Below are 17,097 nucleotides of genomic sequence, written 5' to 3' on the forward strand. Positions count from 1 at the left end.
ATACTGGGTTTATTACTTGCTGTTGCCATATGAGAAAATATTTCAGTTTCAAAGCCTACATCCAGTTCTACAGCATGAGTTTTTATGTTAGATTGGAAAGTAAGAAGAAAAAAAAAAAACCACCGATAATCTGCAGAGGTGTATATGACACAAAGAAAGTAGTTAATTAAAATGGAACTTGTAATAATGTGTACAGAATGTATTCTTGCTGAGGCTCTTGTGTTAGTCCACTGTGCCTTAAACTAAGCAAGAATAATACTGAAGGCTATTAATCATTCAATTTTCACAGCAGTACACCAGCATGAGTTTATTTAGCAGAAACACTTGTATTATTTTGACACATTAGAAAAAAAATTGCTCTGTCTAATTGGCCTTCAAACTCCCACTTCCACCAGGATGGTGTGCTAATCTATTCTTATTCCTTATGATGTGTGCTATGCGGCAGACAGTGAGCACTGCCTAGCTTCAGATCTGCTGACGAGGTAACATTGTTCTATCCGCATATTCCTTTTAATCATGTTCCTTTCCTTTTGCAATTATTACAAAAGCACAAACCTTCAAAGACGGATACTGAAACTCAAGGAGTATTCTGTGTGTAAACCCACATGGAATCATACTGTTTAAACAACTGTTGTAACTTCAAAGGCTGAAACTAGAGGAAAAGTGCAGAGGTGTGAGCACCCCGAATACCTGCGCCTTTCGTTTCATCATCTGCAAGTACACTGATCAGTCTGTCACTGAGAATTGCTTCGTAGCCAGATTCTGTTAAGTCAGGATAAATTAAAATAGAAATAGAGATTAAAATTAGAATAGAGAAATCCACAGAGGTACATGGACAAATTCCTCCCATGGCCATAAAGCCACCATGCTTGCAGATAAGCAGCTATGTTGATGGAGGATTGTTAGAATAAAGATCCAGCTGTGAAGCATTTTCTGAGTTTCAAAGACAATTTTCTATTTCACTTTTATTTACAGATACTCACTTCTTTCATTCCCTTGCTGTCATCTAAATCTTACTTTTCATCTTGCCTAGTACTTGATTTATCAAATGACAAGCAGTCATTGAGGAACTCTGAATGTGTCCCAGGAAGGAAGGCCCTGCCTCCATCTGTATACAGACACCTGCCAGCACTAGCACTGAGTGACCAAAGTCCCCCTGACCTTGCTCAAATCCTGTCCCTTCCTTCTCCTTCTCTGGGCCTTAGCAACTTTGCTTCTGTATGCATGCTCTTACCCACACTCTCCATTTCTTCCTGTTGATGGGTTGTTTCCATCATTACTCACAGGTTCTAGGCTTTTGTTTCATTGAACATGAGCCAACTTCCCTGTCCCTCACACTCTCCAGCTGCCTCCCCTCTCTCCTGTCTTCACAAGATAGTTGGTGAGAGAAGGCTGTAGTGAGTCTCCATAGTATTTATCAGCATGATTCTTTCATCTAATTCTCCACTTTTTTCTTTTCTTCTGAGGAATCTCAAAACAAATCTTAGACAGTGGATCTGCTCATAACTACCACACCTAACAAACAACAGTAATCTTACATGCTTTGATATTTTTAATGCTCATTATTTTCTGTTTGTCTTAAAATACTGTGAGCCCTTACTTTTTGCTGTTGCTGGTGGTAGTGTTCTTTTGAAGCAAGGTTTCTTTATAGCCAGTCCAGACTAATTTTAACCTTATAATCCTCCTATCTAAGAGACATGAAGCCTAGAATTAGAGTTGTTGCACCATCGCGGCAGCAAAACCTCTATTTCTTTCTTTTTATTTTTAATAAATACTCAGTCTCAGGTGTTTTGTTATGGCAACAAAAATCAGACTAGCATATTAGCATTTGAATATACTCCAATTTGAAAAGAATGATAAAGAATTCTTTACTCCATCAATCTTCTCTATCACTTTCCTCCCGATTCATAGCAAAACACTTTGAAGGAGTTCTCTATACTCATCAAGAACTCGTTCTTAACTTTCCATTCACATTTCAACCCACTGCAATCTTGTTTCTTCCTACTAATAATTTCACTGAAATTGGTTTCCAGGGAAACTGGCAATTTCTCCATTAGTAAATCAAATGAGTACTTCTCAGTTCTTGCCTCAGTTTAGTTTGTAGAAATACCTGAGATTCATATGATTCTTCCTAACTTGAATTTTGTTAAGATGTTAAGTCCTCTCTTACTTAAAATCCCTGGAACTCTCAATTAGATGGGAGCTATACCTAAATGAAGTTTAACCAACTTCCATTTCAATTGGAAGGTGACACTTCCATAGGGGAATCATGATTTGTATTTCTGGAATGTAGTATGAACAGGTCCAAGACTTGTCTTGCTTCTTCTATCTTTTGTTATTTGAACTTTTGCTACAAGTAGTCATTCATTCATAATGGCCCTTTACTTCACATAGAGAGTTTTAATCAGGTACTTAACTGCTTAGGAGAAGAGCCTACATATTTTAAAAAGTATGTTTCTTTTATTTTATTTTGCTCTTGGGCAAAGGAGACCTTAGATTTCTTTCTTCAAAAACCAGCTAATTAGAATAGTCTGGAAACAGAATTTCTGACTGTCATATCTAAGGATGTTTATACAGTTGAAACAGCAAATTTTTAAAAGAAATTATTGAGCCCCAAGGAATTAATTAAAAGTGAATTAGAATAATGACTATCAGGGCTAGATAGGTCTTATTGGACAAGACACTTTTATATTAAATAATTAGCTACACTCTAATACTTCCATTATATACATTAGGGCATCTTGATTCTCATTGCTCATTTGTAAGTAAAACATTTTCTATTTAAATTAAATAATTAGTTCATTAAAAATTCAAATTGAGTAAAACATTTTTTTATAATCAAAATACTTTGAGATTTCTTTTTGTGAAACTATCTTAAAGAAACAGTATTGCTATCAAGAAAAGAGCAGCAGAATCAAGCTAGTATTTTTAATATTGGTTTGCCACCCTCATGAAGTATGTTAGATGCCTACTTTGGCATTCACTTTATAGCATAAAGAAAATTTTACTTTTATAATCAAAGGAAGTATTGATTGTCCAGACTATAAAAGCCTCTTGATATTACAGTTTACAGTGTGCTCCTAAGACATAAATGAAACATTGCAGTATTTTAAATGGAGTCAGTCTACAGTCACGATATTGGAAGATACCTGTTCAAGACTTGACGTACATGCTAGCTCATTGATGTTAGACAAAATCCCATTATTTTGCTTGTATGATACTAGTTGCTATTACAGATAACCTAGGAAAGTCAATTATTACAGTAATATCAATTCTATTGTATTTGTAGATGAGTGAATGAAATATTTGTGAACTGCTTGAGTATTTAACTGAATAACTATTAGATTTAAATTAATATAAATATTTTGGACTACTTGCTTTAAAGTTGGAAAAATATCATTATACAGTAAATTATATTGCTGAATAGGTTTGTGCTAATTTTTACCTTTAAAATAAACAGATACCTCTATACTCTTGGGTAAATCATGTAAGATGTAGTGATTGCAATTACAGAAATGAATAGGAGTCCTAGAGACATCTGAACTCTAGAAGTTCTAAGATCCTGAGAACTCTAAAATGTAGAACTAGTCTATGTAGCTGTGTGATGCAAAACTGATTACACTAATGTAGAGAAACAAGTCTACTTCATTTACCTACCCATTTTTTTCCAGTTCTGGAGCCTGAACCCTGGGACTTACATATGCTAAGCAATTCTTCTGCCTCTAAGCTACACCTCCAGCCCTCATTCTTTCTTGCTTTATTTTTTATTAGTCATCTTTATTTCATGTGTATGAGTGTATTGCCAGCAGTGTGTAAGTGCACCCATGTCGTACAATGCCTGCGGAGGTCAGAAGAAGCTGTCAGATTCCCTGGAACTGGAGTTACAGATGGTTCTTAGCCACCATATGGGTGCTGCGAATCAAATCCGAGTCCTATGTAAGAGCAGTTAGTGCTCTTAACTTCTGAGACATCTCTCTAGCCTTCATTCTTTATTTTTTAATATAAGAAGCAATATGGAACCATCACAAGACTGCCACAGTGTGAAATAAATTCATTTTACTTCATATATATGTATATATTTATTATTTTAATTTTATGTGTATATGTGTATTGCCTGCATGTACATAAGTGCACCCATGTCGTGGAATGCTTGCAGAGGACAGAAGAGGGCATCAGATCCCCTGGAAATGGAGTTACAGAGGGTTGTTAGCCACCATGTGGCTGCTGGGATTTGAACTCAGGTCTTCTGCAAGAACAGTGCTCTTAACTGCTGAGCAATTTCTCCAGCCCCTATATGTACATACATACGTATGTATATATATATATATATATGTATATATAATCAATTTATTTCCTATTTGCTTAGCTACATGTAAAATTTCTATTTATCCTTCAGTGTATGAAATTTCATCCTCTCCACAAAGTACTTGAAAGATGGCAGAAATATTTATTTGAATAAGAAATAGATCACTATGTACTCAAAAGAGCACAAGGATACTTAGGTGAGATTCCAAACTATAGAAAAAATTATGAGAAGACAATTTCTAAATTAAGAAGAATCGTAATAAATTAAAAATGACAAGAATCTAGTACCACTTTTTGATTAAAATTTCCTCAGAATTTAAGGTGTTGTTGTTATTATTATTTTTTTTTTTACTTTTTTGTGTGACAGGAGTTCACTGTGTAGCTCGTCTTGGACTTTGAACCTCAGCCTCCCAAGTGATGAAATTAGACAAACATGTCACTGAATCCTGGGTATATTTGTTTGATTGTTTTGTTTTGTTTTGAGATCTCACTATGTTTCCTGAGCTAATTTTGAAATCTTTGGCTCAAATTCTGCTTCTCTTTAGCCACTGAAGTGAATACAGCACATGTAGACTCCCCATTTTAAGAGAAAAAATTGTATGATTTACATATTAAGAGAAGAACTAGCCACTGGAATATATAAAGAACTCCTATTTTTCAATGTTACAATGGTCAATAGTCCTCAGAGAAAACAAATCCCTACTCTGAACCAGTACACTGTACAAATGAATAAAATTAATAATGTTGAAAATGTAAGGAGTTAGGAAGTATATACAAAAAATGGAAACCTCATACATTCTTGATAGAATGTGTCTTTCATACAATATTGGTGAGAATGCAAAACGAGGTCGCTTATTTAGAAAAAAATTCAACTCAGCAATTTCTTTTACAATCAATCATGTTCTTACTACATGACCTAGCAATGACACTGTGCACAATTATTCAAAAGATGTATAGATAAATATTTATACATGACTATTCATAGCACGTTTATTTACAAATGTCAAACACTGGGAAGAACAAAAACACCCACATAATGAAATATGTCTTGGTAATATAAAGACATTGGGTGCTAATATGTACTGTGCTACCAATGCATCCTGTTTAATTATATTCAAGCATAAAACAATTGACATACATAAAAACATAAAACAGAATGGAATAGGAAGCCATAATCCCAGAAATATTTCTATATACGTGCTAATTTTTTTTTTTTTGGTCTTTTTGAGACAGGGTCTCCCTGTAGCCCCAGCTGTCCTGGAACTCACTATGTAGACCAGGCTGGCCTTGAACATGCAGAGATGCACCTGCCTCTGCCTCCTGAGTGCTGGGATTAAAGGCATGTGCCAACACGCCCGGCTATACATGATAATTTTTAGAGAGCTAGAATGAAGAAAAATAAAGAATAGACTCACAAAGAAAGAAAAATGCCACAGTTTTAAAAAAAATGGGTAAAGAAAATAACAGGCTTCTCCTGAACTAGAGCAAAAGAACTATAAAAAATACATGAATAAATGAGTAACCTTACTAAACCATGGCATACCATTTGGAAGCCTCCTAGACTTGCAGGAAAGTGAGGCTTCCAGGCATCTTATAAACTGCTAACAGAATAGCAAAGTAGTGAAGAACCTTTGCAAATTAATTTTTCTTGATCTTGTAACTTGAATTTGTTAATGTTCCATGAGTTTAAATCCTAATCTACTAACACCACAAACTAGGCAGTGTTATAAGATCTTTTGTAGAACCATTGCTCAGAACAAAACCTGATAAACAGAACAAAACCTGATAAACAACACAAATGTCTACCAAAAAGAAAATGAGTGGACTATTTTCATACTAGAGACAAAAAAAGCACTGAGAATAAATGAACTATGACCACAAGCACAGATCTAAATGAGTCTTGATATTTTGAATTAAAAATCACAGATGAACTATATATGAATAGGTTTTATAAGTAAAAACATTTTTAAATCCATACATTCTTAACTAGTCTACAATGTAAAGCAAAGGGATTTTTTTAAATTCAAAATTATGGAATGTTTTTAGGAGAAACACAGCATTAGAATTACATGCCTTTTTCAGACAGAAAAACAACAACATATTTTCTCTCATATATGAATGTTTAAAGAAAAGACGTAATGTCATCTGAATTATAATAGTGGAAGAGGAAGGGAGGGCTAAAGCCAGGTTAGATGACAAGTATCCAAAAGCAGTGCAATGGAAACATGCATTCTAGCAATTTACAGAACAGTGTGGTGATTACAACTCACAGTAACCTACTATATGTTTCATGATTGACTGCAAATGAAGGACTCAAACACAAAGACATGATATAATGCTGGAAGAATTAATCACCCCAATTTTATCAGCACACAGTATATGCATGTGATTTTATAACATATATAAATATATGCACTGAAACATCATACTGCATGTCATAAATATGAGCACGCATGATGTATTAATTCAAATTCTAAGAAAACATTTAAGGAAACATAAAGGTTCACTACCCATATTAACCACCGCATAGTGCATACACATACTAAATTATCATACTGTATCCGTACACTTGTAGAACTAAAATAATAATTAAAAATTGAAGATAAAAGAAAAAGAAATAGGGCATTCTTGATAGCATTGAATTCATTAACTGCAGTGCTATGTTCTATGGCTGCTTGCTTCTTCATTGTGCTCTAGAAGGTATATTTATAGCATGCATATTCTTTTCTTAGTTTTCAAATATTCCTTATAGAAATTCAAAAAAAGCACCAAGCTCATCCATTTTATTTTTTCCTTCTTCTCTCCATGTTGCTCTTCATTTGCTTAGAGTCTAATAGCATATGCAGAACATTAAAACTAATTCTTTGGATAATCCTTTTTGATCTTTCAACCTACATGTCACTTCCTCCGGAAAGCTATTTCTGACGCTGTGGGTTATACGTTCCTGCTGTCTGAGCTTTTAATTTCAAGAAAATTATCATAATTGTCTATTACTTCTGATTACAAGTCCATCCCTGCATCTCCCACTGAGTGTACCTTTCCTGGGGTAGAAGAATGTTTTGTTTCCCTTTTCAGGGAGTTCAGTCAATACTATACCATAGATAATCTTCATGATGAAAATGTTCTAAATCTGCTCTGTCCATATGGCAGATCCTCACCATATGTAGTCTTCAGCCTTTGAAATGTGGTGACACAGAAGAAGTCAATTTTTAATTTCATATTTTTATACTTGATTTACTTTTAATCGATTCAAACAAACAAATATAAACAACCATATATGGCCTTGTACTAGAGCATGTCCAAATAATAGCATCTTGTATTGAACTGACTTCAACATGAACTTGTTTGCATATACATGAAATTATAAAATAAGTAAAATAAATTAACATAGATATATGAGTATATTACTGTATATTTATTTTCACTTTTAATACAGATTTAAGGAACTTTTTGACAAAAGATACATTAATCAGTAATTCTAGGTTCTTTTTTAATGAAAACACATTGTAAAGAGGTGAAAAAAAATTCTAAATTATTTCTTCGATGATACTTTATTCCCTCAGAATGTGTATGGAAGCTTACTAAACAGTTCGTTTGAGTTAATTTGAGTGAATGTAGAGGTTAGAAGTGTGTCTCTCACGAGCCATACAGTTGCAGAACTTCCCCAGTTTACTGCAGTGGCAGTTCTTCTACCTAAAAGTACAAACACTAAGGCATTGGCATACATTATGACTGTTTACTACTTACTTTTGCTTTTTCTTGAAAGTGACAGAAACCTCAAATCAAACTGATTTGAGAAGCAAAGAACATGACTGTCTTATATGTCTGAAATGTCTGTGGCTAAAGCTGTGGTTAGAGTTGGTGTTACATAGCATGCTTCAGATCCTGGATTTGATCCCCACTACCCTAAACAGAGAAAAGGGAACAGAAGGAAAGCTGTTTAACATTTGCCTAGAGTTGATCTCACACTTAGGATCTGCCTGGAGGGTCACTTACCTATGAATGAGCTCCATTCTCAGATACAGGGTAGACCCTTGGGAGTTTTTATTCTGTTTTTCAGTTCCTTGGTCCTAAGGAAAAGTGATGGCATTTTCTTCACTGTTTCAATTAATATTCAGGTTTACTCTGAGGTGTCTGGTTAAGTCAATTACCCTCCTTATTAATCCCAAACACTAATGGGATCAGTATGTTGAGGAAGGACAGAGAAGAACTTACTCCTCTGAGAGATATGTGGAAAGAATGTAGGAGGTTTGAGAGAAAACTCAGGCTGTAGTTAGCAAGATGGGAAACACGAATGAGTGTATAAAAACCCTGGAGTGTCCATCCTGGACTAGCATTACATCATTCTGAACTTTGTGCTTCTTTTGCAAAGTTAAGATTGAGAGACCTTTAAATAAGCAAGAATGTATTTTGACTTTGAGTGTCACTACCGAGTGATCAAAAGAAAACTGTCATGAGGTGTCACCAAAGAAATTCCTGTCTAGTGTTTTGTTTATTCCATTAATTCTGCAGAAAGTAACCTTGACAACTTATTACTGATATATCCCTTTCAACAGGCTTCAATACATTTGCTAATATTTTAATGGTGTTAAATTATACTCCATGCTTTTCTAAGATGGTCCTGGCTTGTTATAAATAAAATTCTGGCAACTAAAAAAGCCTTAGCTCTGGGATGCGTCTGAGAGTACAGTTATCAAGATCTGCTTTCTAAGTGTAGAAACAGAGATTAAATGGAGGCTCAATGTTGTCTAATGGCCACACTGGAAATAAAATTCATTTCCCACAGTAGGACACCTCCAGAACTGTTGAATAAGTGGAGAGTATTCTGGAAAAAAATATTTTTTGTTTAAGTTGGTTAATAATATTTATTAAGAAGTAGAATGGCAGGAATAGATTAAATACACATAATAGCAACAAGAAGTGTAAAATTGGGACATCCTCTAATAAATATAATAGATGTTCCAGTGTTTGAAACTAAAAAGTGAATTATATGTCACTTGAAAGAAAGGGATGCATCCTGAAATGACAAAGACTAGGGCATCTGCTGCCCTAGTATATGCAAATGACAGTATCTTAGAAGTGAAAGACCAAATCACCTGTGGCCCTATATTTTGAGACCTCCATCAGCAGCACATCATGGAGAGGTTGCAATGTTCCATGTATTCTTTTTTTTATAATTGATTTTATGTTAGACACACAGTAACATATGGTATAGGGGAGATTTTTATATTATCATATTCTTGTTTACTTATCCTGAGGTTTCTATAGTACAAATTTTTGTTACAAATACATTGCTTTGAGTTATTTGTGTAAATATACTTTACACAGTGTAAAAACAATACAAAACAAAACAAAAGCCACACATCTATTTCAAGTTTCTCTTTGGGGCTGCTGTCTTTGAGGTATTTGTTTCTTTAAGTACCAGGGGAAATACTAAAAATCTATTCTTACCCTTTGCAAGACATGAAAGAGCAAGAAATATTCTAGGTTGATTTGAGAATTGAATAGTTTTCTTTAGCACAGCATAAGCCCACTTTTGATGTAGACATGTACAAAATTAGACTCATATTCTATCAATCATTTCTATATTTTCTGTGTTTCAATCAAACTGAGCTACTATTGCTATCATTTACCAAATATTATTTTGGTATGCACTGCTGGTACTGTGATGAGTATTTAAAGACACAAGGTAAAACTTCACAACAACTTTGTGACAGAGGTATTATCCATATGATTCTTATTTTATTAAATGGAAATTTAGAAAATACAGTAAGTCAATGTTGTAGGATCACCAAAAGTATTAGAAGCAAAGAGCTCTGTGCCCAAATGATCACAAGCAACATATCTTGTCTGCTGTCCACTTCTCACGAAACACTACATTAGTTAACAGCTCCATACCTTTTTGAAAAACATAAAGGATTGTGATATATACTTACAAACACACTGTGACTGTGTTTTTCTGACACTGTACTCAAATGTGCCAGGAATGACTGGCACACTCCATAGCAAAATATCTTATTGTTAACAAGCACATAGAAAAATACTAAGGAATACAAAAATCAGGTCTTTGAAATTTCCTCTCCTTTTCTTTTATATTTTTGCTTTTAACTTTAAATACAAAAGGATGAAATTCACGCTTATGGATGCAATGTGGTGGAGATTGAGAGTAGTTTGTTTAAAATCTCTGATTGGTTCCCACTGGGAGGAAGGTCTGCAGAGGACAAGAACTCCATGCTCCACTGCTTCTCTCTCTTCTGCTTTCCCTGCAATTCTTCACCGTGAAAATCTTCTAATACCTTGTCTTCAGCTTGGGTTGGCAATAAATCACTACTTGATTCTGTTCTTCAGGAAGCATGATAAAGAAGCAGGACCCTGGGGCTCGCTTCCTGAGGGCAGAGTCTGGTGGAACAGGAATTTCCTTGCTTGGTAGAACTTGAGATGCACATCCAAAATGAAATTGTACCATTCACACTGGAAAGATAATATTCTGCTAATGTAAATTATATAGGATGTGAGAAAGATACGTATACATAGTTAAGGATTTACATAGGCTGCCTTTGTATTAATGTTTTACGTGGGGCTATAGAAAGAGGAAGGAAGGGTTAGACAATAAGACATTAAATCCTTCCACTGTTACAAAATACTAATCCTTCCACTCTCAGGCCTCTTTCTGCAAAGATTGCCAAACCTGGGAAATTTTCATTTCTAGAGTGTTTTATATTTTAAGTATTTTCTCAATAGTCTGGAATTTTATAGGTCTGGGAACTATTATAGCATGAATGTAATGAAGACATTCATATCAGTGAGCACTCTTCTCCATTCCTATGTTTTACACTAAAATGTGGCCATTTTGTCTTTTATTACAAGACTTTATGCTTGATAAAATCCTTGTAGGGATGCAATGTGAGGCTTGGGGACTGAGAATAAATTAAGGGGGATGAAGTTGTCCCAGTTAGTTTTGGATTGGTAAAGATGCTACAGTCAGCTAACAGGTATTTCTTAAGACTAAGACACTGTGGTCAGGGCTATGACAGGAGTAAGAACAGTGCAGGAGACAGACAAAGAGCAGGAGGTATGAAACTATATCTGTGGGACTGGATAAATTATCAAGATGGAAGTAATTTTGAACTGGGATTTCAAAGAAGATTGTTCTTGGAAACTCATGTACTCGATGGTAAAGTTTAGACTTCATAGAATCGGGAACCATGCAAAGTTTTGGCAGGCAAGTAACTGGACCACCTGTGTGCTTTAGAAAGATCTGTCTTGGCAGGTGAGATGGCTCTGTGAAATGGTCAAACCTGATCATCTCAGTTCCATCACCAGAACGAATCCCATAATTTGTCCTCTGATCTGCACATATGTAACATAACGCTCACCCTGCCCCTGCAAAATAAATTAATAATGAAAACTTTTACAAAGAAAAGCCTGCCTTGGGGCTAGGGAGATGACTTAATCAGCAAAACGCTTGGCAGGCAAGCATGAGGACCTGAGGTGAATTCCTAGAATCCATGTAAAAAACCAGTTGTGCATGCTCTAACCAGTGCTGGGGAGGCAAAGACAGGAAGAACCGTGGGAGTTGTTGGTCAGTCAGTCTAGCCAAGATGAATCAGTAAACTCCAAGCTCAATGAGTGACCTTGACTTAAGAATAAAAAGGTGGAAAATAATCAAGGAAGACACAGACATCAGACTCTGCCCATCCTACTCCCCAAACAGAGATAGAAAGATGGATGGAAGGAGGGAGGGAGGGAGGGAGGGAGGAAAGGAGGGAGGGAGGAAAGGAGGGAGGGAAGAATCACTTTAATATCAGCACAGAATCATTTAAAACAGGAAAGAGACTTCTAGGAGAAATTAATTACTTGGTAATAATAATGATAGATAGCAGACGTTAGTTATGGCCAGTTAAATTTTTTCACAAACTTAGTCTGTACTGTAAAAGAGATCAGAATCAATTCCATATATTCTGCAGAAAGTATCTAGATATATGGTGATGAAGTTGAGCCTAGGTATAAAAGAAGAGAGATTTAAAGCTCTGATTTTGGGAAACTGAAGTTTGAAATCTTCTAGATGACCCAAAGATGACTTGTCTGTGAGAAACAAAGATTTTGGAAGAATAGTTAATATGGTACATTACTTTCAGGCATGAAATGTAACTCTACTTTGGGATTTGTATCGGTACTTTTTGCTCCCTCCCCTTCCCAAATTAATAATTCCTATTATAGCTTAAAACCTTTGCTATTACCAGGAAAATTACAGTCAGAACAGTTCAAAGACTCAAGATATGCAGATGGGAACAACGCACTACAGAAGAAGGCACGATGTCAAAAAGAGATGTTTAGTCAGGCTTTGAAGAATGAGCTGGTCTGAACGAACATACTGAAGGAGAAAGAAAACCTGAGAATTTTGTTTTCTTTCTAAATATTTTTACATGCATACCTCTTATAGTCCTGCCACTGGTATGTGCATACTTGGAAGAAAAATGTTATCAAATATTGATCATTTTGTTCTGTTAAGAATCACTAATGTGGGGTGTGGTGGCACATGCCTTTCATCCCAGGACTTGGGAGGCAGAGGCAGGTGCATCTCTGTGAGTTTGAGGCCAGTCTGGTCTAAATAGGGAGTTCCAGTCCAGCTAGGGCTACTGGAAGACCCTGTCTCAAAAAAGAATCACTAACATGCATTAAAAGAAAGTATAACAATTGTATATTTAAAGTGACTTCTTTTTTTTTCTTTTTGTTGATTGTTTTTCAACAGGGTCTCTCTAGTCACAGCTGACCTGGAAGTCACAATGTGAACCAGGATAGCCTTGATCTCATAGAGATCCACCTGCCTCTGCCTCCCATAGGCTGGGATTAAAGGCACACACCACCATGCCCAGATAAAGTGACTTCTTTTAAAAAAAATTTACTGACCTTTTGTAATTTCATATACCAGTTCTTAATCAAATTTAGACCCCATCCATGCCCCCTTCATTCCCTCGCTGGACTTCATGTATTCCTCCATACATGTTAAGTCTTATTCAGTCAAGCGTTTGTACCCAGAAGTCCTTCAGTGCAAATTCATCCACTGGAGTCTACTCAGTGCCTTACATATGATCTAGAGATCATATGTAAGGCATATTCTCTCTCACTCAGTAGTAATCAGTCTCCAATAGTTCTCAGTTTAGGGCCAGTCTTCCACCCATTTCTCTCCTCCTCTCTGGGCCCTTGTTTAATTGAGTAGGCGTGGGTCCTGTGCTCGATGCCACCATTGCCACAAGTTCATGGGTGCAAGCTTCCAGTGGCCTGAAAGCCTCTACTTCCCTGTGTGCATGAACCAGCCGTGGCTCTTACAATCTTTCTGCCCCTCTTCCACAATGTTTCCTGAGCCATGGGTGGGTGAAGTTCAATGTAGGAGGTCTATCCAGGAATGCACGCTCTGCAGACTCTTATTCTTTAAAACTTGGCCACTTGTTGTATTTTGTGTGTATTGCACTCTGTTGTAGAAGGACGTTTCACTGGTGAGAGTTGAAAGATGCATTAGTTTTTTTCTCTACCTCTCATTCTGCTGTGTTTCATGAGCCCTAGGTATAGAAGTTCAACTGTAGATGTGTCATCCAGGACTGGGGATCTCTCAGTTGTATATTCTCAGTGTCTGACCAGTTGAGGAATTCTATAGCAGCCTCCATCTGTTGAAAAAAATAATGCTTGTCAGAGTCCTGGCTGGGCAGGTCTGTCAGGCTGATGGGGAGCCAGAGAAGATGAGAGTGGACTTGGGAAGGGGGGTTAGCAATACATGCTAGGGTGTTTAGCAACTCTGGGTGAGGAAGCTAGTCCAGACCTGAGATAGAGGAATTAGAGCTTGCCTAGGTCCAAGACTGGCAGGGGACAGAGTGGGGATTGGTGAGAGGAATACTTAAGGTGACTTCTGAGCCACCAAAATGCGCCCAAATAGTTTTGTGATACGTATTATGTTCTTGGAAGCTAAAAGAAATGAGAAGGTAAAAAAGCAAAAGACTGCATGTGGCATAGCAAGAACTATGGGGTCAACGCTCATGGCTATAAAACCACCTATGGTGTAAACATTTGCAGAAACAAATGGAAGAATGGGTCATAACAGAGCCTTGTGTGAAGCTTGCCTTGGAAGTAGATACTGTGACGTTTCACTGACTTCTGGCCATGTGCTACCTACTACAATTAAGCTTTATTTCGTTATTTTTGTGCAACTGAGGATGGAACTCAGTGCCTTGCATACGCTAGGCGAGTGCTGTACTAGTGAGCTACATCCCTCCATATTTAAGTGTTGTTGATATAAGAGTAACATCAACCTCAATGACAAGGAAAGTATAAATATAAATAAAGCACAGGAGGCAGAGAAAATGGAAGCTTGCGAGGCTTGAACCTGAGTAAAAATAGAAATACATTGAACCAGGAAGAATACAGGTATGCTGGAAGACTGCTTTTCTAGCTTAATTCCAGTTTTATCTCCAAAGTGTTAAAAGGAGTTTGAAATCATACATACAAACAGATACACATATGCATAATGATTTTAAAACTTTGTTATAGTCTTTAAACGTAAACTCTCCCTCCTATAAAATTGTTAACTGTATTTAATTCTTTTTTGGAAATAGGCTTCCTTAGCAAGGCAGTTTTTAGACCATACAAAGGGAATTAATTCTAGGCTTTTAAATAATAACTTATACTGTTCTTGATTATATAACAAACACTAAATTGTTAATAAAGACCTTCTTGACTTTAACAGTTGTCATAAAAAATTAGGAAGGCACACTTTAGTTACTGGAGTCCCAGGTTAAAATCTTCACCTCAAACACACTAAAATAAATCTGTCATCATTGCGACCAAAATTTTTTTCTCTCTCTCAAAAACCATAGTATATGGAGTTGCTACTTGGAGAGAGAGAAAAAAGGGTATCTGGAAGGCATGTCAAAGGGCAATGCTGTGGACAAGTACATACACTTTGCCAAAAATTTCTGATTTGAAAAAGAAATTTCAATGATGGGTATTAATTCTTGACAGTTTTATTTCTGATAATATGTCATTGGCATAAAGGTGCCTCGATCAAGTTTTAAAACAATAAGGGCAGAATGCAACCAGTGTAAACTAAGAGTGAACGCTAATGCACCTAAAGTGATCAATTATTTTTTCTTCTCTGACAGAAAAAAAACAAAGACGTTTAGACTATAAGAATGTAATTCTCAATGACTAATATATAGATATTAAAGTTCCCTTTTCCATTGAACATACAATGCAGTACTCTCTTGTTAGAAGCTCCCTTGATGATAGACATTTTATTTTGGGCTTGTTGTATTGTTGCATGCAGTGATGCTCCTGACAGATTGCTTTTCAGTACCTCTGAATGCAAATAGAATCTATCCACACTTAGCTCTTTACACACTTCTTACAAAGTCACTAAGAGTGAGTAAGGGTGGTCAGGGACACCCTTGCTTTCCACTGAATAGTCAATGAAACAATGTGGGTAGGTCATTTAATATAGTGGTAATCGATTGCTGCTGTTTCCTTTCCGGCCAAGCTGTTGTACAGGAACAGATTTTTAATTAAATAAATAGCTGGGTCGGCAGGCAGGTGCGTCTGGGCAAGCAACCTGCCCGGGGATTTGGTTTGCAGCAGTTGCTTGGCAACACAACAGACAGTCTCTGAATAACAGCTGCACCCTCTGTTAGCAGCTAGCAGATGCTCACACCTCAGAGAATGGCGTCAGAAATAATGATTTGTGAATAATAGTTTATGGAGCTCTCTAACAAACATGGGGAAAAAATCTTGAGTGATAAAGGTCAATGATATTCTAGCCTGTTAGGGTGCATGTGAATATGCATCCTGTAAAAGTATTAGAAAATGAAGACAAAACATTGCTGCTATACTCTGACTAGAAAAGGAAAAGAGAAAAGAAATGTATTATTTATAAAAGAAAGTGAGGGGTGCTTTTTTATATATTTATTTAATTCATCTGAGGTAAGAATCACAATGTCTACTACAGCAAAGAAGCTACTAGGATTCAGAGAATTTAAATCACTTATAAATAGACATGTAAAGTTTTATGATTAATTGAGTAATCAAATTTAAAGTTGTGAGGGAAATAGAAACCAAAGATGAAATGTTTAAAATATTATAAGATAAAATACGTGTAATGTAATAACTGTTACTACGAGCAACTGGTAGCAGTGTCAGATTCTAATTACATTTCTTATGCTGTGCTTACAGGATCATACATTTAATACAACCAAAAATTTCAGTCATTGGCTTATTGGAACTAATTATAAATATAAGAAAATATAGGACTGGAAATTCTGAATCTCTGTATTCACAAGAATACATAATTAAGTTGTGATGAACCAGATCCCCTACTATAATATTCTGATCAGATTATTCCATGCTACGAACATATGGTCCCAATTTTAATCTTCCTTTTGGTATAGAGATGACCAAATGATATCATTAGAGTATTACTATATCCACCTAGGAAAAACAATGAAAGGATGCTTTAACATTTAACTTTAAATCTGCAATATTTATATTTTACAAAAGGTTTGAGAATTTTAAGACAATCTATGTCAAGGTCCTTTGCCTCAGTCTAGCATCCTGTACACAAGTGAGCATGAGAACTAAAGGACAGAATCAGACGCACACAATCACACAGATGAATCTGCATATGCCTGCCTTGCAACATTGTGGTCATAAAAATAAGTAGATTCCATCCTTTTGATAATATTTTTTTCTAGTAAACAAGGTATATTTTCTTTCAAATTCATTTTTAAATAAAAATATCTTTTCAAATAG

Source organism: Nannospalax galili, unplaced genomic scaffold (genome assembly GCF_000622305.1).
Source record: "Nannospalax galili isolate Female #2095 unplaced genomic scaffold, S.galili_v1.0 scaffold973, whole genome shotgun sequence".
Lineage (NCBI taxonomy): Eukaryota > Metazoa > Chordata > Mammalia > Rodentia > Spalacidae > Nannospalax > Nannospalax galili.